General features: G+C 50.1%; 1 pseudogene; it reads left to right on the forward strand.

Annotated features, from left to right (window-relative positions):
* Positions 1–19,817: 19,817 nt before the first annotated feature.
* On the forward strand, positions 19,818–23,781 carry LOC138847472 (coiled-coil domain-containing protein 85C-like; annotated as a pseudogene).
* Positions 23,782–27,908: the final 4,127 nt, after the last annotated feature.

The following is a 27,908-nucleotide window of genomic DNA, read 5'->3' on the forward strand; positions in this document are numbered from 1 at the left end:
GGCCGCTCCGGTCGCTCCCTGGCTGGATTCAGACGTGGTTCAGTGTGCCAGGCAAGCACACCTCCCTGGGGAGAGCAAAACTGTGGGGCCCGGGGAGGGGCACAGGTAAGCATCTGTCAGGCCTGGGCACAGCGGTGGAGCGTTAACAACCGCTCCTGAGGCAGGAAACGGGCGGGAAAGCCACCACCCGTGACGCCGGCATCCCACACAGGCGCGGGTTCAAGTCCCGGCTGCACCTCTTCCGATCCAGCTCCCTGCTGATGGCCTGGGAAAGCAGCAGAGGATGGTGTAAGCGCTTGGGCCCCTGCACCCGCATGGGAGACCCGGATGGAGTCCTGGCTCCTGGCTTCAGCTTGGCCCAGCTCTGGCCGTTTTGGCTATTTGGGGAGTGAACCAGAGGATGGGAGATCTCTCTCTCTCTCTTTCTTTTTTCTATTTCTGCAATTCTGCCTTTCAAGTAAATATTTAAAAATATGTGAAAGCACAATGATGGAGTGTTGAGAAGCTGGCCGGGAAGCTGTTTCTGTGACAAGCGGAGGTGCTGATGCCTCTCGCTGTGCAGGGACTTCCCGAGGCTGCGTGCGTCCCGCGAGCCTGACAACAGAGGTTTACAAATGTGTGAAGTCGCTCGCCTCACTGGTTGCTTTTGGGAAAAGTGTTTTTCTTTCATAATATCTGTTATGTATGTTAACATGCAATGGGTTTGTTGTTATTTTAAAATGAATTAATGGGTTAGCATTTTCTAAAATGTCAGTTTCTGGTTGCGAGTCTGGCACAGTAGCAGCTGAGTTACTGTTTGGGACGCCAGCTCCCTAGGGAGTGCCTGCTTTGCGTCCTGGCTGCTCCACTCCCATGCAGCTCCCTGCTCACGGGCACCCCGGCAGCTCAAGTGCTCAGGCCCCTGCCGCACACGTGGGAGACCCAAATGGAGCTCCAGGCTCCTGGCGTCAGCCTCGTGTCCCCGGATGGTGCAGGCACTTGGGGAGTGCACCAGTGGATGGAGGGTCTCTTTCTGTCTCTCTCCCCTGCCTGTCCAGTAGAATGAAAATGCCGAGCAATAAAACCCACATGGATGAAACCTCTGGGGCTACTCTAACTTTTAGAATCTGAGCTTGCACGGAGGACTGCACAGATCCTTTGTGTGGTCCTTGGAGCACAGCAGACTAATATACCCAGGCACTGATCTCCTTTGAGGAGAGGAGCTCAGCTTAGCAGACTAAACCTCCCTTCTGTTAAAAAAAAAATTTACCGTGCCAAACCTGGATGTGCCCTTCACCTTAGACATGCCCTTCACCCTGGAGAACTGAACAGAGTTATCTGGCCACTCCCACCACATGCTTCTAGATAGCCACTGAAAGTAGACATTGCACTTATGTACAGATGAATAGTACAAAGATAAAAGCCACCACAGGGAAAAAAAAGAGAGAAACCAATGAGTATCTCCACAAATGCCAAATAATAAGCGCACCAATTCAAGAAACAAGAATAAGGAAGACAACATGACACCCCCAAAAGAATACAACACTTCAATACTATATTGTGAAGATGATGAGATTTAAGAAATGCCAAAAATGGGGGCTGGCACTGTGGCACAGTGGGTTAATGCCCTGGCCTGAAGCGCCAGCATTTCATATGGGCGCCAGTTCTAGTCCCAGCTGCTCCAGTTCCCACCCAGCTCTCTGCTCAGGCCTGGAAAAGCAGTGGAAGATGGGCCCCTGCACCCCTGTGGAAGACCTGGAAGAATCTCCTTGCTCCTGTCTTCAGATAGGCACAGCTCCAGCCATTGCAGCGAATTGGGGAGTGAACCAGCAGATGGAAGACCTCTCTCTCTCTCTCTCTCTCTGACTTTCAAATAAATGAATAAAATCTTTTTTAAAAAAGAAAGAAATGCCAAAAATGAAATGCAAAATGTTGATCATAGGATTAATTAGAAGTAATCAGAAGCAAATGAATGAAATAATGAAATCCGTACATGATATGAAAGAAAATTTCTCCCATTAAACTGAGATCTTAAAGAGAAATCAAAATGAAATCTTGGAAAGGAGGAATTCAATAGAACAAATTAAAAATGCAGTGTAATGCCTAAACAACAAAATCAGTGAAGCAGAAGAAAGAATATCCAACTTAGAAAACAAAGAACAGGAGGGGCCAGCGCTGTGGCTCACTTGGTTAATCCTCCACCTGCGGTGCCAGCATCCCATATGGGCGCCAGTTCTAGTCCCAGCTGTTCCTCTTCCAGTCCAGTTCTCTGCTGTGGCCTGGGAAGGCAGTGGAGGATGGTTCACATGCTTGGGCCCCTGCACCTGCATGGGAGACCAGGAGGAAGCACCTGGCTCCTGGCTTCAGATTGGCGCAGTTCCGGCCATGGTGGCCATTTGGGGGGTGAACCAATGGAAGGAAGACCTTTCTCTCTGTCTCTCTCTCTCACTGTCTATTACTCTACCTGTCATTTTTTTTAAAAAGCACAGGAAATCATACAGTCAGACCAAACACAACAAGAAGAAATTAGAAAAATAAAAAATGCTGTTGCTAATCTACAGGATACTATCAAATGACCACTTATGAGTTGTAGGAGTTCCTGAAGGCTTGGAAAGAGAGAAAGGATTAGAAGGCCTTTTGGTGCAATAATAACAAACAATTTCCAAAATATATATGCAAGAAAGGGACATCCAAGTACAGGATGCATATAGAACTCCTAATAGACATGACCAGAAAAGAACTTCACCACAACACATTGTAATCAAACTCCCCACAGTAAAACATAAAAAAAGATTCTAAAATGTGCGTGAGAGAAATGCCAGATTAATTTCAGAGGATCTCCAATTAGACTCACAGTGGACTCCTCATCAAAACCCCACAGGTTAGGAGAGACTAGTGAGATATATTCCAAGTCTTAAGAGAAAAGAACTGTCAACCCAAAATACTATACCCCGCAATGCTCTCATTTATGAATGAAGGTAAAAAAAAAAAAGCTCTCATTATGAATGTCATTTTTCCATGACAAACAAAAATTGAAATAATTTGTCACCACCTGTCCAGTCCTGCTGGAGAAGCTACACTCAGAAACACAGTCATCACTATGAAAGAAGAAGGAATGTTTACGGAAAAATGGCAGGGCAATGTCATTACTTACCAATAGTCACCTTGAATGTAAATGGCCTCAGCTCTCCAGTTAAAAGACACAGACTGGCTGAATGGATTAAAAAGCAAAATTCATCTAGTTGCTGCCTACAAGAGACACATATCACCAACAAAGATGCAGGCAGACTGCAAGTGAAAGAATGAAAAAAGATATTCCATGCTAACAGAAACCAAAAAAGAGCCAGTATAGCCATTCTAATATTAGACAAAATAAACATTAACACAAAAACTGTTGAAAGAGACAAAGAAGGGCACTATGTAAGGATTAAGGGATCAATTCAACAGGAAGATGTAACTATTATCAATGTATATGCATCTAATTACAGGGCACCTGGCTATGTAAAATAGATGTTAAGGAATCTAAAGGGAGACATAGACTCAAATACAATAGTAATGGAAGATTTCAAAATCCCACTTTCAGCAATGGACAGATCAAACAGACAGAAAATCATCATGGAAACAGCAGAATTAATTGACACTATAGACCAATTTTCAGTGTACCTCCTCTCCCATGGCTGATTGCAAACTACCGCGGTGCCCACTAAACAGATCTGGGAGGGATGATTCGGCCTTCAGTTCTCAGGAGCTGGCACACGCAGCCCAGCACTGACTGAGCTCTTCCCAGCCACTGTTCCTGCATTCTCCCCTCCTGACAGGCAATCTTGACTTCCTGTGCTCCTGTGCAAGTGACAGCGACACCTGGTGGCAGAGCCAGGCAAATCCCAGACCAGGGAGAAAAGGGCTTAGTGTGCAGGAAGGGAGCAGGAACCCCACCTCCACACCTCCCCTCCTCCTTCACCAGCCCTGGGGCCCATCATCTCCAGGAAAGATGCAACGTCCGGGCAGTGTCCACAAGGGTCCTTCACACAGTCTCCCGATGCTGGGGCTGGAGCAGCTCCTGGGGTTGGAGTAACAAGGGACCCCTGTCAGCCTGCAGACCCAGCCTCTGGCTGAGAGTGACCAGCTCTCAGCGTAACCAGAAGCATTCCTTCACCAAGAGTCCTTCCTCCTGGGACGTGGTCCTTGGCGCCAGGTCTCAGGGCCTTTCTTCTGACCGCGTACTGCCCTGGCCTTCCCAGCCTCAGTACCCTATATCCCAGCCTAGGCTGGGGAGGTGGGGGAGTGAGGGTGGCCCCTGTAACAGCAAAACATTTACACTAAGCCCTTGACACCCAAAGCCCCACGTGGCAGAACAGACTGCCCATCACCAACGATGCCCTCCCCTTCACAGGGTATTTTTAAAGAAGGCGTCTGCTTAGCCCCAGGTATCACGTTCCAGGTCCCTAGAGGTACAACAGGATTTTTGAAAGATTTTATTCACCAAACACAAATCCCCTGGCTGCCACTTCTACAGACCAGCACTTGCTGCATCCCTCAGGAAGCCATCTCTGCACCCCACGAGCTGCTCCCCCAAACCTGCTGCAGCCACCCACACCTGCAGCACTGACAGTCACTCTGCAGACCAGCTCTGGCCACGCCCTTGGGTTATAAGTGGTCTCTTCCCTGGACAGTACTGGCACATGCTCTGAGACTGCACGTCCCTGCAAAGCCACGCTCTCCAGAAAAGACACGAATCACGGCCACGTGGGGAGCCTCCTCCTGAGCTCTTGGTTCCCTCACTGCCCAGCCTCCCTCAGCAGAGTCGGAAGCTACTTTCTGAATCTGCTACTAATGATTATCTCGTGGTCTTTCTCATCCTTTTCACAGTTAACAACTGGTAATACTGCCTCTGCCTGCAGTACCAGCATCCCATATGGGTGCTGGTTCCAGTTCTGGCTGCTCCACTTCCAAGCCAGTTCCTGCTGGTGGCCTGGGAAAGCAGTGGAAGATGGCCCAAGTTCTTGGGCCCCTGAACCTGCATGGGAGACCCAAAACAAGCTCATGGCTCCTGGCCTCAGATGAGTCCAGCTCCGGCCATTGTGGTCATTTGGAGAGTGAACCAGCAGATGGAAGAACTCTCTCTCTCTCTCTCTCTCTCTCTCTCTCTCTCACTCTGCCTCTCAAATAAATAAATAAAAAAATTTTTAAAAAGAATAAAGAAGAAGAAGAAAAGAAGAATTCAGCTCAGGAATCCAAGGTCATGAGCTTCTGGGTACCATGGGGACAACAAGCCTGTCCACCCTTGGATCACAGATTCAGGCAATTTGGCCTGGCAGCAAATAAATGTCTCAGCTGGGGGAATCTGTGACTGGATCCTATCCCAGGAGATGCTCTCTCTGCGGGAAGAACACTGTCCAGGGGGAATAATTGAATCCATATTTTGTAGGTGATCACTCTCTGCTCACTGAAAGGAAAGAAAATAAATCTGTAATGGCAGGAAGCTCAACAAAGGAGAGATCTGTCTTTTGTCCTTTGAGGGTCTCGATGTAAAATAACAAAACCCCAATCCAGCCTCTGTTCTTCCCACTGCTGTCCTGCAAACTGGGCAAGGACGATATTGTGACACCCAGCAAAATCTGCTGAGACGGGGAACAAAAAGAAAACAGTGATGGTAACTGTAGATACTGACCTGGAAGGAATACTACCGAAGGAGGCACACACCTTCAATGCCCACCTTGAACCCCACCCTGACCTAGCACTGGGGAAGTGCTAGCCAGCAGCACCTGTGGCCACAGACAGACGGGTGACTGTTCCCTCAGCTAACCCACTCCAAGTCTGGTTCCTTGTAAAGGAAAGTCATACTCATTGGGTCAAAACTCACCTCACCAAAGTGAGATATGGTCTGACTACTACACAGCACCAGGCTGAGATGTTCCACACTGTTGGGGAGGGTGGGGCACAGGGAGCAGTGGTGCCAGAGACCACCAAAGACAATCCTTGGCCAAGATGCTCTATGCAGAAACTGCCCACCAGGTGGCGTGCGTGCAGAAAGAGAGCTTAGAAACACCTTGGGTTTCTCAGGTCCCTAGTTCTCTGTTGAGGTTGAGACCATGAACCTGATCCTAAACCTGGTCGCTAGAGACATTTTTGGCCACTTGGGTGGGAGTGCTGTTTACTGCAGAAAGACTAAGAAAATTAAAATTCAAGGTAACCAGGGTTTTGTTCTATGAATTAATGTGTGACTAGTAAAGAAAATGTTCTAATTTTAAAACAAGATGGGGTATGTGTGTGAATATCTGGTATAGTGGTTAAGATGCCACTAGGGACGCCCATATCCCATATCAGAGAATGTTGGTGTGAGTCCTGGATCCACTACCCACTCTAGAGGTGCAGAGGTGATGGCTCAAGTGTTGGGACCCTGCCACCCACATGGGAGACCCAGATTAAGTTCCCGGCTCCTGGCTCCTAGTTTCAGCCTGGCCAACCCTGGCTGTCCTGGCCATCTGGGGAATGGATCAGCAGATGGCAGATCTCTGTGGGTCTTTTTCTCTATCTCTGTCTCCCTGCCTTTCAAATAAACATAATAAAACACAAGGTGGGAGGTTTGATTCCCTGAAGTTTCTCTCCTTACCTCTCCCTGCAGTGGAGGACAGTGTAAACTGCAGCTGGGCATCCACTTCAGAGTTTTACAGCCCATGGGGGGAGGGGGCTGGTGCTTCAGCATGGTGGGTAAAGCTGCCACCTGTGGTGCCGGCATCCCATGTGGGCACCAGGTCGAGTCCCAGCTGCTCCACTTTCCATCCAGCTCTCTGCTATGGCCAGGGAAAGCAGTGGAAGATGGCCCACGTGCTTGGGCCTCTACATCCATGTGGAAGACCTGCAAGAAGCTCCTGGCTTCAGATCAGCCCAGCTTCAACCATTGTGGCCAGTAGATGGAAGACAGACTCTCTCTCTCTCTCTCTCTCTCTCTCTCTCTCTCTTCTCTCCATCCCTCCCTCCCTCCCTCCTTCCCTCCACCTCTCTGTAACTCTGCCTTTCAAATAAATAAGTAAATTTTTAAAAAACATATTGGGGGAGGGGGTGGCCAGTGCTATAAAGCTGCCACCTGCAGAGCCAGCATCCCATATGGGCACTGGTTCAAGTCCCAGCTGCTCCACTTCTGATCCAGCTCCCTGCTATTGCACCTGGGAAAGCAGCAATAGCTGCCAATGTTCTTGGGCCCCTGCACCCAGGTGGGAGACCTGGAAGAAGCTCCAGGCTCCTGGCTTCAGCCTAATCCAGCTCCAGAGGTTGAGGCCTTTTGGGGAGTGAAGCAGCAAACAGAAGACCTCTCTCTCTCTCTCTCTTTCTCTCTCTCTTTCTCTCTCCCCCCTCACTTTCTGTTATTCTGCCTTTCAAATAAAGATACCACTAGGGATGCCCACATCCAATAAATAAATATAATAAATAAATATAAAAACAAAACCTGCGGGAGAGATGTTCCATCTCCAGGACAGCAATAGTGTGTGTGTGTGTGTGTGTGTGTGTGCGTGTGTTAAAGTATTTCAGACATACTTAAAAGTTCCTCAAAAAATAGACTTAAAATATTAGTTTGTTTTGGTGCAAAAAACGTTTTAATCCCATGCCTGGTTTTTTCATACTATAGATTTTACATAAACTTTTTGAAGGTCCCTCAAATGCATGGGTTTCAAAACAATTTTTGCACCAAAATCAATATTTTTAGATTTCATTTTTGTGCCCTTTTTGAAGTATTTGTGTGTGTGTGTGTAAAAATAGTCTTAAGGGCATATAGCAAGTAAACATTTGTATAAGACAATTTAAAATTTGACAAGAACAGGATATGTCTCTTGCATTTCAGCCATGGCCTGTCCCATCCTCCCCGCTGCCAGCCCGAGGTGGCAGAAACCCCACTCCAGGTGTGTGCAGCCAAGAACAGAGCACTGTGTCCATGAGGCTCCACGCCAGGGGCTGTGGCATCCTCCTAGGAGGAGTGACTCAGCATTTCTTTCCCAGCCCAGCTACCTGACACCAAGGCTGAATTCCTGGTGACTGTGGCAACAGTTGGGGGCACTCTTCTGCCACCCTGCCCCCACTGTGAACAGAGGCTCCGCCTTGGGTGAACACAGGGACATTCAACCCCCAGCCCCGGCTTCTCCAGAAAGCAGAGGTTCTACACTGGGAGAAGCAACCACCCAACCATATCCAACTCCTGATGCAGGGCTGTCACTCAGACAAGCTGCCACTGTCCCCACTCCCAGCCCTAGAACCGAAGCTCAGAGGTTTTTCCTAGCGGGAAAGGCAGTACATAAAGTAGAGGACACCAGGGTTGGCTGTCGTGGCACAGTGGCCTGAGCTACCATTGGGATGCCTGTGGCCCTATCAGAGAGCACAGACCTGAGTCCACCTCTGCTTCCAATCCAGTTCCCTCCTGATGCACCCCAGAAGGCAGCAGAAAGTGCCCCACGTACTTGGGCTCCTGCCACCCATGGTGGAGACCAAGATGGAGTTCCTGGGTCCTAGCTTTGGCCTGACCCCACCCTAGCTGTTGTGGGAATTTGGGGAGTGAATCAGCAAATGGAAGGGGTGTGTGTGTGAGAGAGAGAGAGAGAGACTCTTTCAAATAAATAAATAAAACCCTTAAAAATAGTATGACATGCAGAGCTCCATAGCCTATCCCAAATGAATTGACTTCATTTGTAACAGAGTGTGAGGCAGTTGGCAACCTAAGGGAACTCAGAAAACAAAGAGGCTTGTGAAAAAAAGCAATTAGGAGGGGACTGGTAGCTTCAGAGATACAGGCTGAACCACAGACCAGCTCATTTACTGGGCAGAAGCAAGAAAAGACACAGCTAAGGAGACCCCTTCGGGGTCAGAGCAAACCTCAAACCCTACTCCTGTGAATGAGCCTGAATTTAATTGGATGAATGTCTTAATAAAGATGGCAGGGAAGAGACTGATTCTCTCCTGCTTGAAATAATTAAAAGCAAGAGAAAATGTACACAAAACAAAAAAACAACAACAACAAAAAACCAACAAAAAAGAGGCTCTTAAGTCCCTAGCTGCTAGGCAACAAAGAGCGGTCCCTGAAAGATGGAAAACCAACAAGGTAAGCCCTACAGTGTCCCCAGGTTACTGCACAGAGAATTTCTAGGCTGAGGCCAGGCGGGGAGAGTGTGGTCAGAGCTTGAGAGTCTAGGTTGAAGAAACACAGCTGCCCACGATCCGTGGCAACTGGAGAATGCCCAGAGCAGAACACAAAGAGCACTGTGCAGGCACACAGATCCAAGTATATGGCTGAGCAGAGGTCAGGGTATGCGTGTGGGGAAACCACTGAGGCCAAGGGAAACTACCCAAAAAGATTAGAAAGAGAATCATCCCCAGGGAAAAATCCAGGGCTGCAAATAACGTCTGCTCTCACCAAGACATATGGAGAACTTGGTAATTCATGGAGGATTGGGTACAGAACTCGACATAGTTTGCCAGTTTGCTGAAGTCTCAAGCAAGCAAATAAAAAATCCCTTTTAAAGATTATATTTAATTTATTTGAAAGGCAGAGTTACAGAGACAGAGAGAGAGAGAAAGAAGAGAGATCATCCATCCACTGGTTCACTCCCCAAATGGCTGCAAGGGCCAGAGCTGGGCCAGACTTGAGCCAGGAGCCAGGAGCTTCTTCCAGGTCTCCCATGTGGGTACTGGGACCCAAACACCTGGGCCATTCTCTGCTGCCTTCCCAGGAGCTTTATAGGGAGCTGGATTGGACGTGTGGCAGCCAGAACTCAAACCGGCACCCATATGAGATGCCAGTGCTGAGGCGGCAGCTTAAACACTATGCAACAAAGCCAGCCCAAAAATTTAAGAATCTTAGAAGACTGGAATCAATTAAACTGTTCAAGTAATTAAATCATGAACTAGAACAAAATTCAAGCACATCTTTAGGAATACAAATATGTTTACTACCTGATAATATTAACTATGTCCTGTATTCATCCACTCATCACCAAGCATATAAAGAAGTGGGGAAAATAAGACCTATACCTAGGAGACTATCACCCAAACTGACTCCAATTGACACAGTAATAAATGACTAGACAACAATATTCAAGCCGTTATTATAATGCCAATCTAAACATTGAAGAGCTAGAGGAAAAATCAAACGTGCACGGTAAACATATGGGAGGTTTTTCTTTAAAAAAGTTAATTAATTTTTTTAAAGATTTATTTATTTGAAAGTCAGAGTTACACAGAGAGAGGAGAGAGAGAGAGAGAGAGAGAGAGAGAAAGGGAAAGAGAGAGAGAGGTCTTCCATCTGCTGGTTCACTCCCCAGATGGCTGCAAAGGTTGGAGCTGTGGTGATTTGAAGCCGGGTGCCAGGAATTTCTTCTGGGTCTCCCACGGGGGTGCAGGGGCCCAAACACTTGGGCCATCTTCTACTGCTTTCCCAGGTCACAGCAGAGAGCTGGACAGGAAGCTCAAAAGCTAGGTCTCGAACCAGCGCCCATATGGGATGCCAGCACTTCAGGTCAGGGTGTTAACCCACTGTGCCACAGTGCTGGCCCCAATAATTAAACTTTGATAACTATCATCTAGGTGAAAACACACTAGATAGATCAGAAAATGAAGAATTAAAGAGTAATGAACTTGAAGAAATCTTTCAAAATTAACAGAGTTAAAGGGCTAGGAAAAATGAACAGAGCATCAGTGACCTATGGCATACCTTCTAGTGGCCAAACATGCACACTGTTAAAATCTCTGAGAGAGAGGAAGAGGGGATTTGACAAAGATAATAGCCAACAATTTTCTTAATTTGACTCAAAATATCTACCCACAATGTCAGGCAGCTCAAATCACCATAATTATAAAAGCATGAAGAAAATCATACCAAGGCATCATATTCAACACTTTTTTAAGTGACCAGAAGAAAAAGGTTCACATTATGTACAAAGGAATGAAAATAAGCATGACAGAAGATTTCTCAGAAAAGCAGTGGAGGCTAGAAGAAAGTGGAGCAACATCTTTAAGGTACAGAAAGAAAAAAGTTCATGTTAGAATTCTTTTTGGGGGGGGCTGGTGCTGTGGCACAGCGGGTTAAAGCCCTGGCCTGAAGTGCCGGCATCCCATATGGGTGCCGGTTCTAGTCCCGGCTGCTCCTCTTCCGATCCAGCTCTCTGCTGTGGCCTGGGAAGGCAGTGGAGAATGGCCCGGGTCCTTGGGGCCCTGCACCCGCGTGAGAGACCTGGAAGAGGCTCCTGGCTCCGGATTGGCGCAGCTCTGGCCGTTGCGGCCATCTGGGGAGTGAGCCAGTGGATGGAGGCCCTCTCTGTCTCTACCTCTGTAACTCTGTCTTTCCAAATAAATGAATATATCTTTAAATAAATCAATCTTTAAAAAAAGAATTCTTTTTTTTTTTTGACAGGCAGAGTTAGACAGTGAGAGAGAGAGAGACAGAGAGAAAGGTCTTCCTTCCGTTGGTTCATCCCCCAAATGGCCGCCACGGCTGATGCTCTGCGCTGACCCGAAGCCAGGAGCCAGGCGCTTCCTTGTGGTCTCCCATGCAGTTGCAGGGCCCGAGCTCTTGGGCCATCCTCCACTACCTTCCCAGGCCACAGCAGAGAGCTGGACTGGAAGAGGGGCAACCAGGACAGAACAGGTGCTCCAACCGGGACTAGAACCCAGAGTGCCAGCAGCACAGGTGGAGGATTAGCCTAGTGAGCCATGGCGCCGGCCCATGTTAGAATTCTTTACCTACGAAAGATGCAACTCAGAAAGAGAACTGCAGATCAACTTCCCTGAAGAACACAGACACAAAAGTCTTCAACAAAATTCTAGCCAACTGAATCCAACAACACATCAGAAAGATCATTCACCTAGAAACAAGTGGGATTTATCCCTGGTATGCAGGGATGGTTCAACATTCACAAATCAATGTAATATAGCACACTAATAAACTGAAGAACAAAAACCACATGATTATCTCAATAGATGCAGAGAAAGCATTTGATAAAATACAACACTCTTAAGCAACTGGGAATAGAAGGAACACTCCTCAACACAATCAAGACCATTTATGACAAACCCATGGCCAGCGTCCTATTGGATCCAATAGGACAATTCCACTGAAATCTGGTACCAGACGAGGATGACCACTCTCATGACTGCTATTCAATATAGTCCTGGAAGTTTAGCCACAGCCATTAGACAAGAACAAAAAATCAAAGGGATACAAATTGGGAAGGAGGAAGTCCAATTATGCCTATTTGCAAATGACTTGGTTTTTTTTTGACAGGCAGAGTTAGAGAGAGAGAGAGAGAGAGAGATTGTCCTTCTGTTGGTTCACACCACAGATGACATGATTTTATAAAGAGGGGATCCAAAAGACTCCACTAAGAGACTATTAGAACTCACTTCACTTGACTTTTGGTACCTTGTCTGTTATTTGAATTGCTAGTATGTTTTTCCCAAACTGTCATTTGTCTAGATCAGTGTTTCTCAAGCGTCAGGGCTATCAGGCATTTGGGGCTAGATATTTAATTCCTTGTGGTGGAGGGTCTGTCAGTGCATTGTAAGATATTTAGAACCTGGTCCCTTCCCACTTGTGACTGTCAAAGCTGTCTACAGATGTTGCAGATGCTCCCTAAGGGGGTGGGGAAATCACCCCTGGTTGAGAACCACTGATCTTAATAGTGTCTTTTTGTTATTAGAAATTTTATTCATTTTGCAGAAGTCAATTGATTTTCTCCCACTCCAACATTGCACAAATATTATTCTAAAAATTTTAATAACATTTTTATAGATTTTTAAGTGGTTCAATCTCAGACCCTCTGGAATTTACCTTTATTATATGATAGATGAGAGGTGTTTTAATTTATTTTCTTCCCATTAGTAAACAAACCACCCTCTTCCCACAGACCAGAAGTGCCCACGTTTGCACAGTTGGGCCTCCTTTCTGAAAACATTCATAAGCTTCTGACTGCTGAGCCCCACAGGGGCTGGGGAGTCTTACTCTGCCACTGGTGCCTTGGCTCTTGAAAGATATTAACCCAGGGCATGGGGGCCTTACACTTTTTTTTTGTTTGTTTTCTCTTTAATAGTTTCAGCCCAGAAATCTTAGAGGAAGTTGGATGCATTTTCCGCCGCATCAGCCTGGCTGCTGTGGGTGTTGTATTTTCCAGAAAGAGAGCATGGAGGCTCCAACATCAGAATCAGCCCTTTAAGGCACTTTAGGTTGGCTGGAAAGCCCAGGGGGAACATATCAGGCATGGAAAGCCAAGACACTTGGGCAAAAGATGTCCTGCATAAAGGACCCCTGTGGGTGAGACCCCAGTGGAAAGAAGGGGCCACCAAAGAAGGATGTACTTTTCTCTGAAGGGAGGAGAGAACTTTGCTGATGGCCTTGTCCAGCTAGTGGATCCAAAAGGCTTCCATAGGGGAGGCAGATCATCTCAAGAGCCTTGGTGATTACTGATATTATGCATAAGAGTCTTATTTGTTAAATAAACAACAAGAGTCACTGTGCACTAACTTCCCACAAAGGACTTCTGTCTCCCAAAGAGCGGTACCATGAAGCTTAATAGTAAAACTTGTTCTCAAGAATCACTTCCTTTTTGTATATTAAAAGGAGGATATCATCATGTCTCATAAGTAATAGTTATGTCTGAGAGTTCCAAAAGATCTGTCAGCCCTTGTATAGACTGTTGAGGAACACTTCTCTCAGTTTTCTTTATGCCATTCGTTTATTTTTTCTTTCTCAGATAAAACATGGGAGGGAGCAGGAAGCAGGGGAGAATGAGTGGAAGGCAGGTACAGTGGGAAGAATTACTATGTACATAGTGTTGTATTTATGAGATACATACAAATGATAAATAAATAAATAAATAGCATGGAGGAAGAAGTCAGGGACATGTGCTTAAGTCACCTTCTTCCCAGAATCTCTCTTTCCTGTTTGGTGCTTTTTAAAGTTTTTTCTTTTAAAATTTATTTTATTTATTTGAAATGCTGATTTACACAGAGAGAGGGAGAGACAGAGATGTCTTCCATCACTGGTTCACTCCCCAAATGGCTGCAATGGCCAGGGTTGAGCCAGGCCAAAGCCAGGAGCCAAGAGCTAGTCTAAGTTCTCCCACATGGATGCAGGGGCCCAAGGACTGGGCTGTCTTCTGCTGCTTTCCCAGGCCATTAGCAGGGAGCTGTCTTGTAAATGGAGCAGCTGGGACTTGAACTGGTGACTATACGGAATGCTGGTACTGCAGATGGTGGCTTAACCCCCTACACCACAATGCCAGCCCCTGTTTGGTGCTTTTCTAATGGAAACAGAAAGCAATTTCCTTCATCTTAAAGTATTTTGTAAATTCCTTTTTAAAGTTCTAATGTGCCTCTACCAACACATTGTTGATACCTTTCTTCAGAAGATCTTTAGAGTCATAGAGTGTTTGGCCTAAGCCTGGCCCAGTCCCAGCTGTTGTGGGCATTTGGGCCAAAAGATGGGAGCTCTGTCCTTGTCTGTCCTTCTCTTTCTCTTTGCCTTTCAAATAAAATGAATAAATAAATTTTAAAAATCAGCTATGCGGGCCGCCATTGTGGCACAGCAGGTTCAGCTGCCGCCTGTGACGCTGGCATCCCCTGTGAGCATCCGTCTGAGTCCAGGCTGCTCCACATTCCATCCTGCTCCCTGCTACTGCACCCGGGAAGGCAACAGAGGACGGCCCAAGTACTTGGGCCCCTGGCACCCACGTGGGAGGCCTAGATGGAGTTCCAGGCTCCTGGCTTTGGCCTGGCTTCAGGCTGTTGGGGCGGCCATTTAGGCATTGAACTAGCAGATCAAAGATCTCTCTCTGTCTCTAACTTTGCCTTTCAAAAAAAAATGAGCTATGCACATAATAAGTCCTGGATAACTGTTTCTGAGTGGCTAAAGTAAGATTAACTTAATATGTGTGGAAGTTACTTGTTTAGTTTAAGGATTTATGACATAAAGAGATTGCCTGCTTCAGTGTAGACAGGGATGGGCACAGTGGCATAGTTGGTAAAACTGCCACCTACAGTGCCAGCATCCCATACAGCGGCCAGTTCCAGTCCTGGGTGCTCCACCTCCAATCCAGCTCCCTGCTAATGACCTGAGAAAGCAGCAGATGTCCCAAGGACCTGGGCCCCTGCACCCACATGGGAGACCTAGAAGAGGCTCCTGGCTCCTGGCTTCAGCCTAGCCCAGCCTCAGAAGTTGTAGCCATCTGGGAAATGAACGAGCAGATGGAAGATCTCTCTCTCTCACTCTCTCTCTCTCTGTCTCTCTCTCTCTCTCTCTCTCCCCCTCTCTAACTCAGCCTTTCAAATAAATACAATAAGTCAAAGAGAGAGAGAAAGAAAGAAAGAGAGAGAGATAAAGAGAGAGATGATAATGCAGACACCTCTGGTGGTGGCAGAGTTTGCTTTTTCTACGGAAAAACAGTTTTATCAACCAGCTGTCCTCCTTAGGAAATCCAGGAGAGTCCCAGCATTGTCTTCTGGCCCTAGCAGGTCTGGGAGTCAGAGCTGGGGCCCCTGAATAGAGAACAATTGAACACATTGGAAGGACCATGGCATGGCCATGTAACTTCCCCCCTGGAAGAAGCGAGGTGCGTATTTGGATTTGCCATTCCTGATCTACACACTCAGTAAACTGTTTCCCTCCCAGGCTTTGCCAGAAACCATGGCACTGGCTAATTATTTGGAGAAAGACTTAAAGCAGTTTTGTTCTTAAGGGATGTCGAGGAAGAGACATGGCCATGCAGTCTTGTAGCTGGAAGAGATTGTATCTCCAGCTCTGCAGCCAGGGCCTTGCTCAACTCAGGGGCATGGGTTCTGTGCTTCAAATGAAAGAAGGGAAGTGTGGATTTGCTAAATGAAGGCCATCTCCTTAAGAGACCTGTGTCTTTGGAGCAGTTTAGTCTCTTGTATTCCACTGGGATTTATTATTATTATTATTGTAATTATTATATTTTAGGCTGTGCTGTCCCGCAGACGTGCGACAATAGGAGACTTCTTCCTGGCTAGCCGAAATCTCACATGGTTCCCAGTGAGCAAGCCTCACATGTGGCATTCCACTCTGGGGGCCACATCTTAGCTGTTTATTACTTTAATTTACATGTTTTTACTTAGAATAATTTTAAGTTGTTAAATCTGAAATGCCATTTAATCAGTAGTTCCCATAACTCTTTTTGTTAAAGATTTTATTTATTTATTTGAGAGGTAGAGATACAGAGAGAGAGGGAGAGACAGAGACAGAGAGAGAGAGAGAGAGAGAGATCTTGCATCTGCTGGTTCACTCCTCAAATGGCCACAATGGCCAGAACTGGGCTCATCCAAAGCCAGGAGCCAGGAGTTTCTTCCAGGTCTCCCACAAGTATGCAGGGGCCCAAGGACTTGGGCCATCTTCCACTGATTTCTCAGGCCATAAGCAGAGTGCTGGATTGGAAGAGGAGCAGTCAGAACAAGAACCAGTGCCCATATGGGATGCTGGCACCACACATGAAGACTTAGCCTACTATGCCACAGTGCCAGCCCTTCCCTTAACTCAAGTTTCTTAATTAATTAAATATTTCCATTCGTCAACTCAGTTTAGTTCAATAATCATTTATTAGGTACCCAGTAAGTATAAGGTGCTGTTCTAAGTTTCAAGACACAGACAAAAAATAGGTAACTCCACCCTCTGGAATGGGAGTTAGGTGCATATTGGTCTAATCAGAATACATTAATCAGTACCGCACAGTGAGTCTGAAAGGAGGTGCGCAGGTAAACTCAGGCTTGCTGGGTAGAGGGAACACTTACTGAGAGATAGGAAAGGTCCTGGAGAGGTGGGGTTGTTTGAGCAGGATTTGGAGGTGGAGTAGCTGTTTTCCAGGTAGATGAAGTGTGAGAGCATTCCAGCAACGGGAGCAAAAGAGGCCAAACATGGAGGTGTGGAATAGCACAGTGCTGACGGTGGGGGCAGGGTAGAAGGCTAGAAATATGTTTTGTTTCTATATTAAATATTTATTTGTTATACAGAATTATTCCATCCAAGAAGAGGGACTCACAGTCCCCACAGCGGTACAAGCAGCTTTCTGTCCATGGGCAGGGGTCAGGGGGCCATCTTAGGGAGAAAGATGGGAACTGTGCCAAGCCTGAGCCATCTTTACAGTTTATTATTGTTATGTAAAAATCTACACATAGTGTCCACATAAGAATGTAAGGTACAAATAGGAAATTGTGCAAGAACCAAGCCCTTGTTTAATCGTTTATTCTTTGGCCTCAGATGTGAAGTCTTGTGGCACGTGTACGGTTTTCACATGGGGCAACTTCTCCTGCAGAGAAGCCCGGTCTCGGGAGGACAGACTGCCTTCCTTTGAGGGAAGAGGAAAGTGCAGCCATAAACAACTTAAAGAAACGGCCTTCCCCAGTTATCTGGGAGCTTCGACGAAACGCTTTTTCCTGGTGTGAGCTTTCTGGTTTAGGCTTTAATTTTTTTTCTTTGTAAACCCAGTTGAGGAAGAGATTAATGTGAGACTCCTACTTTGTTTTTTGTTTGTTTGTTTGTTTGTTTTGAATGAGGACCCTTATCACCAGGATCTCTTCCTGGGCTACAAGACCTCCAGTCTTTTTTTTTTTTTAAGATGTATTTATTTATTTATTTGAAAGAGTTACAGGGAGAGAGGGTTCCATCTGCTGGTTCACTCCCAAGATGGCTGCTGGGGATGAGGCTGGGCCTGGCCAAAGCCAAGAGCCAGGAGCTTCTTCTGGGTCTCCCTCATGGGTGGAAGGAGCCCAAGCATTTGGGCCATTTTCTACTGCTTTTCCCCAGGCACATTAGCAGGGAGCTGGATCGGAAGTGGAGCAGCTGGAACTTGAGCCGGCATTCATATGGTATGATGGCATCACAGGTGGCGGCTTTACCTGCTATTCCACACCAGTCCATTTCTAGTCTTTTGAACTTGTCTTTGACCTTAAAGTCATGTTTCCAGTACCCAGAAAAATGGGAACCACCAGCCTGTGTCTTACAAGATTGAGACACTTGAGGGAGTTTTCAGTGGCTTAATGATTCCCAGTGTTTACATATCAGTGTTACAATTTATTCATTTATTTGCTGTGACTTTTCAATATAATTATTGCTGAATGAATAGACTGTATTGCAGCATATTTAAAGAACTTGGAATGAAGTAAACATTTTATCACTTTTCTTTTTGTATTTTTTTCAACCAGCAGATAGCTCATGGGTATCAGTGGTTCTTGCCAGGAACCCCAGTGACCTCCACAGCACCTATTCCCATGCCTAGTTCTCGGTCCTCCCACACGGCTCAGATGTAGCTTTAGAAACCCGCAGTCCTTCCCTGTTGGGTTGACCATCACCCTTGCTCACGTCCACCACTGCACCAGCCCCTGCCCACGTCCTGGTCTCCCTAGCCTCTTAATGCTGAAGGTCCCCAGAACTCCTGATCTGATCTCTCCTCTGCAGTCACACTTAGCACTCGGCAGTCTCATCTGCTTCATGACTTCAGACCCCATTCCATGCTCACAAGTCCCAAATGTGTATCTGAGCCCAGGTCTCCGGCTGGGGCTCAGACTGGTGTGTTGCATGGCCTGTTGGTTGTCTTCAGTTGAAAAGTTTATCAGAAATCTCACCTTGGACAGATCTCCAAGGGAACGCTGGGTTTTTCCTCTGTGAATGTTCCCCATCGTTCAATAGCATCTCCATCCTTCTGGTTGCTCAGGTTGACCAACTTGGAGTCATCCTCAGCCCTTCTTTCATTTCCTCACGTCCAGCACCCTGTCTATCAGGAAATCCTGCAGTTCTGCCTGAGGCTGCTTGGGTTCTGACCATTTCCCTGGGTTCCAAGCTGCCATCCTCACTGTGGGATCCCTCCTTCTACCTGTGCGCTTCCACGCCTAGTCTCAACAACATGGCCAAAGAGAAGTTGCTTAAAAAGTCTCAGCAGACCGTGACATTTTTCTGCTTAAAATCCTCCAGAAACTCCCAGGTCACCCTGAATGAAAGTGCAGCAGTTGTAATAAGCTACATTAGGCCACAGCGGATCCACCCCTCCTTCCCTCCTGGGCTTGGCCTCTTAGGAGCTCTCCCCAGCTCTAGTCCATGTCCTTGAACGCTAGGGGCGAGGTCATGGAGACCAAGGACAGGATGGGCAGGATCCCGGCCGTGAATGGGCGCGGCGAGCGCCTGCTGCTGCACAAGGGCATCATGGACATCCTGCAGTCCTACAGGTTCATCAAGAAGCTGGAACACACCTGGAAGGCGCTGTCCGCGACGGGGACACCGTCTCCGTGCACTGCCCCAGCGTCTACGCCAAGCGCTTCTTCAAGTTCATGAGCAACACGGTCTTCCGGAAGAACTCCCTCAAGTCCTCACCGTCCAAGAAGGGGTGCAGCACATTGCTGGCCGTGAAGCCCCTGGGGCCCACGGCCGCCTTCTCGGCCAGCCAGATCCCCAGCGAGCGGGAGGGCACGCAGTACGACCTGCGGGGACCCGCAGCTACCCCACGCTGGAGGTCGAAGGCCGGCCCGACCTCCTGCCCTGCACGCCGCCTTCCTTGGAAGAAGCCACGACGGCCTCCATCGCCACGACCCTGTCGTCCACCTCGCTGTCCATCTCGGAGCAGTCCCCGTCGGAGCCATTTGAGCAACCGCGCGGTACAGGCGGCGCACGCAGTCCTCAGGGCACGACGGCCAGCCCAGGAGAACCCGCAGCAGGTCATCGTGCAGGTGGAACCCGCGTGCAGTGTGGAGATCATCGTCCCCAAGGAGGCGGTCGCGGGGGTGGAGGCCGCCTCGGATCCCGCCAGCCAGGCCTCGGACGAGGAGGACAGGCCAGCCGCCGACATCTACTTTTAACTTTTATGCACTCCCAGACCCGGAGCCCAGCGCCCGCCTCCGCCTGGAGGCTCTGCCCGGCCCCTGGACTGACGCGGACGGCCGAGCCCCCAGTGCCCATCGCCGACCGGAGTCGCTGCCCGGCCCCTGGACGGAAGCGGACGGCCGAGCCCCCAGCGTCCACCACCTCCAAGCGCTGACCCGCGTACCCGCCGCTCTGGGTCCTCGCGGAGCGCACAGAGATCTCCACACTGCTGGCCCGCCCCCGCCCCATCAGCACCAGCCCGCCTGGGCCAGGTCCCCGGGGGCGGAGGCAGGGGGACCACAGGGACCAGGGAGGCCGCGTCTGCAGCCTGGCGTCGTCCAGACCCTCTGTCCAGGGACGCCCCTAGCGGGAGACGCCGAGACCCTCTGGGGACCTTGTCTGAGACTACAGAGCAACGCCGGTGGGGCGGGGCCTGCCGCAGGGGGCAGGGCCTCCCCGGAGGGGCGTGGTCGGCCGTCTAGGGGCGGTCCTGTCGTCTAGAGGCGGGGCTTCCCTGTCGGGGGCGGCTGAGCCGGGCTCCTGGTAGGCAACCCGAGGACCCCACTCCCAGATCTGCAAACTCCTTGGTGACACCCCCCGCTCGCTCCTCCTCCGTGGCTGCTAGCACGAGCGGTGGGCGGCGCCCGCACTCCTGTGCTGTACAACCTGGGCGAGCTGGGAACTCCCCGCGCCCCGCGCCCCGCGCCCCGCGCCCCTGCGCCCCCGCGCCCCCGCACCTGGCTCAGTGCAATACCCAGTCCCCAGGACCCTGCCAAGGTAGTGTCGCCGCAGCCCCTCACCCCCGCCCCGCCCCGGCCCCTCTGCTGGTTCAAGTGCATTGCCCGCGCCCACCCTGTCCGAAACCGAAGACCGCCTGCGTCCTGTGCGTCCTCAGCCCCCGCGGTCTGGGGCGCGACAATGCAGAGCGCGGCTTCCCGGCGGCCGCCCCCTCCCCAGCCCTCTTTTTACGCTGAGATGTAATAAATTGGGTATCACCGTCAAAAAAAAAAAAAAAAGCCTAAGGGCCTTTGCTCTTTTTTTTTTTTCAAAGTCAAGAACTTTTTTGTTAAAGAGTTATTTATTTATTCCAAAAGCTACAGAGAGAAAGAGAGTCTTCCGTCCACAGGTTCACTCCCCAAATGGCTGCAACAGCCAGGGCTGGGCCAGGCCAAAGATAGGAGCCAGGAGCTTCTTCCAGGTCTCCCACACTATTGCAGGGGCCCAAGGACTTCGGCCATTTTCCACTGCTTTCCCAGGCTACAGCAGTTGAGCTGGATCAGAAGTGGAGAAGTGGAGCAGCCAGGACACAAACCAGCACCCATATGGGATGCTGGCGCTGTAGGCAGTGGCTTACCTGGCTTTAGCATATCATTATCCCCTAACTGGCATTTTCATTTAATAATATATGGAGACTGTCTTTCCAGACCTATATAAACATAGATAGACACGGGTATTTTATACTTATATGCATAGTATTAAATTATGTGGACATTCCACTATTTATGAACTTATTAGGCAATTTAGATCTGATCTATGACAAATATAGCAAGCATTCTTTTTTTATTTATTTATTTTGAGAGTCATAGTTACAGAAAGAAGGGAAGACACACAGAGAGAAATCTTTAATCTGGTGGTTCATTCCCCAGATGGCTGCAATGCCCAGGGCCTGAAGCCAAGAGCCTGGAGTTTCTTCCAGGTTTATCATGAGGTCTCAGGGGACAAACACTTGGGCCAGCTTCCACTGCTTTCCCAGGTGCATTAACAGGGAGCTTGATGGAAAATGCAGCAGCTGGGACATGAATCGGAACCCATATAGGATGCCAGTGTCACTTTCCCGGGACACCACCACACTGGCTCCTAACAGACATTCTTAATAGTATAAATAACTACCATTCTTCACTTATTAATATGCCTCCTCTAAGGCTTTTGCTTTGTTTGTTGCCTTATATTTTCTCCCGCTAAGGTGTTTGATATATGCATATTCTGAACTATGTCTAATTTGTTCATTGTACCTTGGATAGTTACTTTTTAAAAAAAATTCCTTTGTTGTGGTCAGTGCTGTGGCATAGCCAGTAAAGCTGCCACCTACAGTGCCAGCATCCCATAGGGGCACCAGTTTGAGTCCCAGCTGCTCCACTTCTGATCCAGCTCTCTGCTGTGGCCTGGGAAAGCAGTAGAAGATGGCGCAGGTCCTTGGGCCCCTGCACCAGCATTGGACATCCAGAGGAGGCTCTTAGCTCCTGGCTTCAGATCTGCATAGTTGTGGCCATTGCAGCCATCTGGGGAGTGAACCAGTGGTTGGAAGACCTCTCTCTCTCTCTCTGTCTGTCTCTGTCTCTGTCTCTCTCTCTGTCTGTCTCTGTCTCTGCCTCTCTGTAACAATGCCTTTCAAATAAATAAATGAATCTTTTTTAAAAATTATTTTGTTTAATGCTTTTGTTCTTGTATAATACTTTATCTTGTATTAACATTGTCAGTGCTATGTTCTTTTGTTTTCATTCACCTAAAAGGCCTCATTGTTTGAAGCCTTTTTAAAATTTGCATTTTCATTTAAAAGGCAGAGGAACAGAGGGAGAGCTTCCATCCATGGATTCACTCCCCAGGCATCCACAACAGCTAGGGCTGGGCCAGGCCAAAACCAAAAGCCAGCAACTCAGTCCACATCTCTCACATGGGGGGTAGAGAACCAACGACCTAAACCGTCATCTGCTGCCTCCCAAGGTGTGTGTTACCAGGAATCTGAATTGGAAGTGAAACCCGGGGGCCGGCACTGTGGCATAGTGGGTTAAAGCCCTGGCCTGCAGCACCGGCATCCCATATGGGCGCCGATTCAAGTCCCAGCTGCTTCATTTCCGACCCAGTTCTCTGCTGTGGCCTGGGAGAGTTGAGCCAGGTGCCGGAGGAGGAGGAGCTGGCGCGGCGGCAGAGGCGCATCGAGGGCGAGAGGGTGGGTCTCACGCTGGAGCGAGGCTGCCTGATGTGCGACGTGAACCGGCGGCTGCAGCAGCACCGGCTGGAGATCCGCGGCCTCCAGGATGTGAACCGGCGGCTGCAGGACGATGACCAGGAGCTGCGCCAGCTCTGCTGCTTCCTCGACGACAACCAGCAGAAGGGGCGCACGCCGGCGCCGTGTGGCACGAGGTGGCCCGCCCGCAGCAGAAGCTGCGCGAGCTCGAGGTGCGCCAGGAGGCCCTGCTGCGCGAGAACCTGGAGCGCAAGGAGCTGGTGCGGCTGCTGGGCGAGCGGCGGCGCAGGCTCCCGCAGCTCCATCGACAGCCAGGCCAGCCTGAGCGGGCCGCTGGCGGGCGGCGCGGCGGGCGCGGGGACCCGCGACATGGGCGACGGGAGCAGCACCTGTGGTGCTGGCAGCGGCGGCAGCCCGGACCAGCACCGCCACCACCACGTCCCACCCGCGCTGCTGCCTCCCGGGCGCTCAAGGCCGGAGTCACGCGCCGGTCCCTGGACGGTCTCTCGGCGCCGCGTCATCACCGCAGCATCCCCAGTGGCTTGCACGATCCATCGTCCACCTACGTCAGGCAGCGGGAGTGCAAGGTGAAGCTGCTGGAGGGTGACAAGCTCCCGGCACCCGCGGGCCCCGGAGAGTTCCGGACACTGCGGAAAGGCTCCCCAGCTCGCCGCCCTGCCGCCGCCCTGCCAGGACACCCTGCCAAATGGCCCGGCCTGCCCTGTGCCTGAGCTGCCCTCGCCTGCCTCCTCCGGCTACAGCTCTGCCGGACAGAAGCCCGAGGCTGTTGTGCATGCGATGAAGGTCCTGGAGGTGCACGAGAACCTGGACCGGCAGCTCCAGGACTGCTGCGAGGAGGACATGAGCGAGAAGGAGAAGGCCATCGGCCGCGAGATGTGCAACGTGGTCTGGAGGAAGCTGGGAGACGCCGCCAGCTCCAAGCCCTCCATCCGGCAGCACCTGGCTGGCAACCAGTTCAAGGGGCCCTTGTAGGGCCGCTCCTCCCCGGCCGTGAACTGGCACGCCTGGAGGCCAGACGCTGTCTTCCTACCTGGGGGCGCACTGTGCATAGCATGCGGCGTGCCTGGCCTGGCCAGCCTCCATCTCCCACCTCACTCACCAGCAAATCCAAAGACGAGAAGCTGCCGACCTGTCTGTCTCTGGGCCCCAAGCCCCGGCTACATTAGCAAGAGGCCCGAGGCTGCTGCTGCTGCTGCTGTGATGGCCCCTGGCTCCTGGGCCCCGCCCTCCACAGGGGCCCTCACCAAGCCTCCACCCCGCTGCCTGCACAGAGACCGACCCCACTGGGGTCCTGGCGCGCATGACACCACCTCTGCCAAGCCTTCACCTGCCCCGGCTCCCTGAGCACTGCGCTCCCTACGTCCTGGACAAGGAAACTCACCAAGTCCCTGGCTGGCCACAGGCTGTTCTGGGGTTCAGGCCCTTTCCTGGACCCCCCTGCTGTGCCCAGCTGCCCTGCTGCTCACCCCCTGCCCCCCAAGACAGCCGCCCTCTCTGTAACGTCCCGTGCCCTGTGCCCAGGGCTCGTCCCTTGCTGTGGTTTACACGATGGGCCCGGAGCCCGGGGCAGTCCCATGCAGTCTCTGAGCCGAGCCACGCGTTGTTCTCTCTGGAAAGTAGCACTGGGCCACGGCTGGGCCTGTGGTCACCTGTGGCCTCCCCCAGGGACCCGGCCACACCCTGGGTCACTGTGAATAGAGCCGTGGGAGTGCAGGTTCTGGCTTTAATTTGCCGAGTGACCAGCAAGTCACTCAGCGTCTCTGGGCCCCTGAGGTCTCCATGGTTTCCTTCAGCCCTGCTCACGGTTCGAGCCCACACAGGTCTAGTGGGCTGGGTCGTGTTCACAGCCATGGAGCCGATGGAGAGGCTGCTGGGATGGGTCGGGCCCTAGCTGTGCCCTGCCACCTGGCGGCCTCGTCGCGGGTACCATCACCTCCCCTCTGAGTCTCAGGGCTGCCGGCCACTGCCGAGGAGGCTCCGTGGGTCAGCTGTGAAAGGAAGGCAGGAACTGACATGTGAGGATGAGGCCCAGAGCGGGTGGTCATGTGGGCAGTGCGATGAGCTCCTGGGTCCTGGAGCCCTAGGACCGGACGGGCCACCTTGCCCACACTGTTTCAGCACCTTCCTCACTCTTCCACAGTACTGAGTGAGGTGCCCAGGGGCTGTGTGTGGCCGGCAGGTCCCATCTGGACCCCTGTGAGGCCTGGGGATCCAAGGCACGGGGTTGTTCCCACTGTGTATGCCTGCGGCACCGTTGGGTCCTAACTCAGTGGAAAGGCTCATGGCCCAGGGTGTGCTGAGTGGGCGCTGAACAGGGGACGGGCCGTGTGCAGTTCCAGGGAGCCCTCTGAGCTTTTTCTGGAAGGAGCTTCTATCACCAGGGCTGTGCTCTTGAAGCTGGGTGAACACCTGCTGGTCATGGCACTGGGCGATTCCTGCCCAGGTAGGCAGCTGGGCTGGGAGTGCCAGAGGCACCTTCTGGGTCCTGGAATCCACAGAGCCACAGAGCAGCCCGGGAGTGGGTGGGACTGCAGCTGCCCGGAGCAGAGTGTGTTGTGTGCCCATCAGGCAGCTGGGCCACCACTGAAATAAGCAATAAGTAGACTCCTGGGACCAGTCAGTCCCCTGCAGGTGGGCCTTGAAGCGACCTTCCCTTCCAGAGGGGAGTGACCCTGTCCCTAAAGCTGTGTGGTGTCCAGGGACCCGCGGAGCACATCCTGAGAGCCCCCCTGTCCCTTCCTGCCCCTGCTGGCAGTCCCTGGTTTGGGAGGGTGGAACTGCCCGTGCGACACATCTCAAATGGAGCCATGACTGCGCGCCTGGGTACAGCTGGCGGCCGTAGAGCCAGCGGCTGGGGCCTCAGGCGGCCATTTGGCCGTGGCTCAGGGTGATGCCCAGCTCTGCCACTAGCAGGGCGACACGGGGCCAACCCCTCCCTCTGGAGCCTCAGCTCTGAGCCCCTCGTTGGGCTGGGGTGCTGAGACCTTCACCGTGAAGGAGGCCACTGGCCCAGCCCCACTCGGGGGCCTGCCACCCTGAAGTCAGCATCTGCTGAGTTTTTAGGCGGGCGTGTTTCTATCCACGAGTTCTTGCTACACACTGGTGTTTAAAGAGAAAAAAGTGACCTTTCATTTTTTTTTTCTTGAGACTTGAGAGTGAGCAAACTGCATACCACTGATTTTTTAAAGAGCAGACTGCACGGCTGTGGAGTGGCACAGGTGTCTGTTCACGCTGTGCGGGAGCAGCGCTGGCTTCTGAGGCGGTGCCCGCGGTGAGACCTGCAGCCGCCCGCACACAGCCGTGCGGTTCCCGGCCTGTTTCTACCTTCTGTTGAACCACTTTGATTTGGGGAGAGAAAAGAATAGATATTCGAGAGGCAGAGTTACAGAGAGGCAGAGGCAGAGAGAGAGAGAGGTCTTGCATCCACTGGTTCATTCCCCAGATGGCCGCTATAGCCGGAGCTGGGCTGATTCAAAGTCAAGAAACAGGAACTTCTTCCAGGTCTCTCACATGGGTGCAGGGGCCCAAGGACTTGGGCCATCCTGCACTGCTTTCTCAGGCCACAGCAGAGAGCTGGATTGGAAGTCAAGCATCAGGGACTCAAACAGGAACCCTACATGGGATGCTGGTGCTGCAGGTGGTGGCCTTACCAGCTACACCACCAGCGCCATGGAGTAGCGGGTAAAGCCATTGCCTGCAGTGCTGGCATCCCTTATGGGCTCCAATTCAAGTCCCAGCTGCTCTACTTCTGATACAGCTCTCTACTGTGGCCTGGGAAAACAGCAGAAGATGGCCCAAGTGCTTGAGACCCTGCACCCGCATGGGAGACCCAGAAGAAGCTCCTGGCTCCTGGCTTTGGATCTGCACAACTCCAGCCACTGCAGTCATTTGGGGAGTGAACCAGCAGATGGAGTCCCTCTCTCTCTCTCTCTCTCTCTCTCTCTCTCTCTCTGTAACTCTGTCTTTCAAATAAATGAATAAATGTTTAAATTAAAAAAAAGTTTTACATCCAGTTATTCTCCTACTGGTACTATATTACGGGCAGGTTTTCTGTGTCACTGAGTAGAGATCTGCTTCATTTTTCTGTTTTTATATTTTAATAAACTTTTTAACTGTAAAGTACACAAATAAGAGTGCAAAGACTAATAAAAGATCAAAGTAAAACCACTCTGGTACCCAGTACGCAGGTCAAGATGTTACACTTTTGTTTCCTTCCTTCCTAGACTAAAATTGCTGTTTTTCTTGCCTTATTACACTGGCTAGGACCTTAATATAGTGTTGACTAGAAGTGGAGACCACAGGGTAGGTTTGGGGACAGTAGTTTAAATGCCACTTCAGATGCCTGCATCCCATAATGGAGTGTCTGGGGTTGAGTCCACTTCCAGGTCTAGCTTCCTGCTAATCTGTACCCTCCCAGGCTGCTGCTGATGGCTCAGGCACTTGGGGCCCTGCCATCCACATGGAAGACTTGGGTGGAACTCTGGCTGAAGGCATTTGGGGAATGAACCAACAGATGAAAGATCTCTCTCTCTCTCTCTCTCTCTCTCTCTCATTCTGCCTTTTAAATGAACAAAAAACAAACATTTGTTTAAAACCAAAAGTATGTATTCCTTAATCAAAGTTCATAAAGACTTTCCCATTTTCTTCTAATAACTTAGTAGTTTTATGTTTCACCTTTTTAAAAAATCCATATGGATTTTATTTTTATAAATGCCATGAAATGTCTTTATTAGTTTTTAGTTACTCAGTATCCTGTCATTGACTAGTCGTGGTGCAAATGACCCTAAACCTGTTTCAATTATCAAGGTTATTTCAAAGGAGTATGGTTTAATATGCCAAATAAAATTTGTTTACTTGTTTAGTTGAACAGGCACTCTAGTGCCTTTCAGGGAAATTTTTTTCCTTTAATGATAAAAATTTGTACCACTTAGGATATTGGGGAATAAATGCCATAGACTCTTGTGGAAAATTTCAACAATGAAGTTTTGTAAATATCTTGTTGGCATTGCATGAAATTCATTCATGTCATAGTCAAGATTCTTGAACTAAATTGTGGTGGTAGTTCCAACTTAGTGTAGGCAAACACGTACTTCCTTGGTTCACATA

The sequence above is a fragment of the Oryctolagus cuniculus genome, chromosome 21 (assembly GCF_964237555.1).
Source record: "Oryctolagus cuniculus chromosome 21, mOryCun1.1, whole genome shotgun sequence".
In the NCBI taxonomy this organism is placed as follows: Eukaryota; Metazoa; Chordata; class Mammalia; order Lagomorpha; family Leporidae; genus Oryctolagus; species Oryctolagus cuniculus.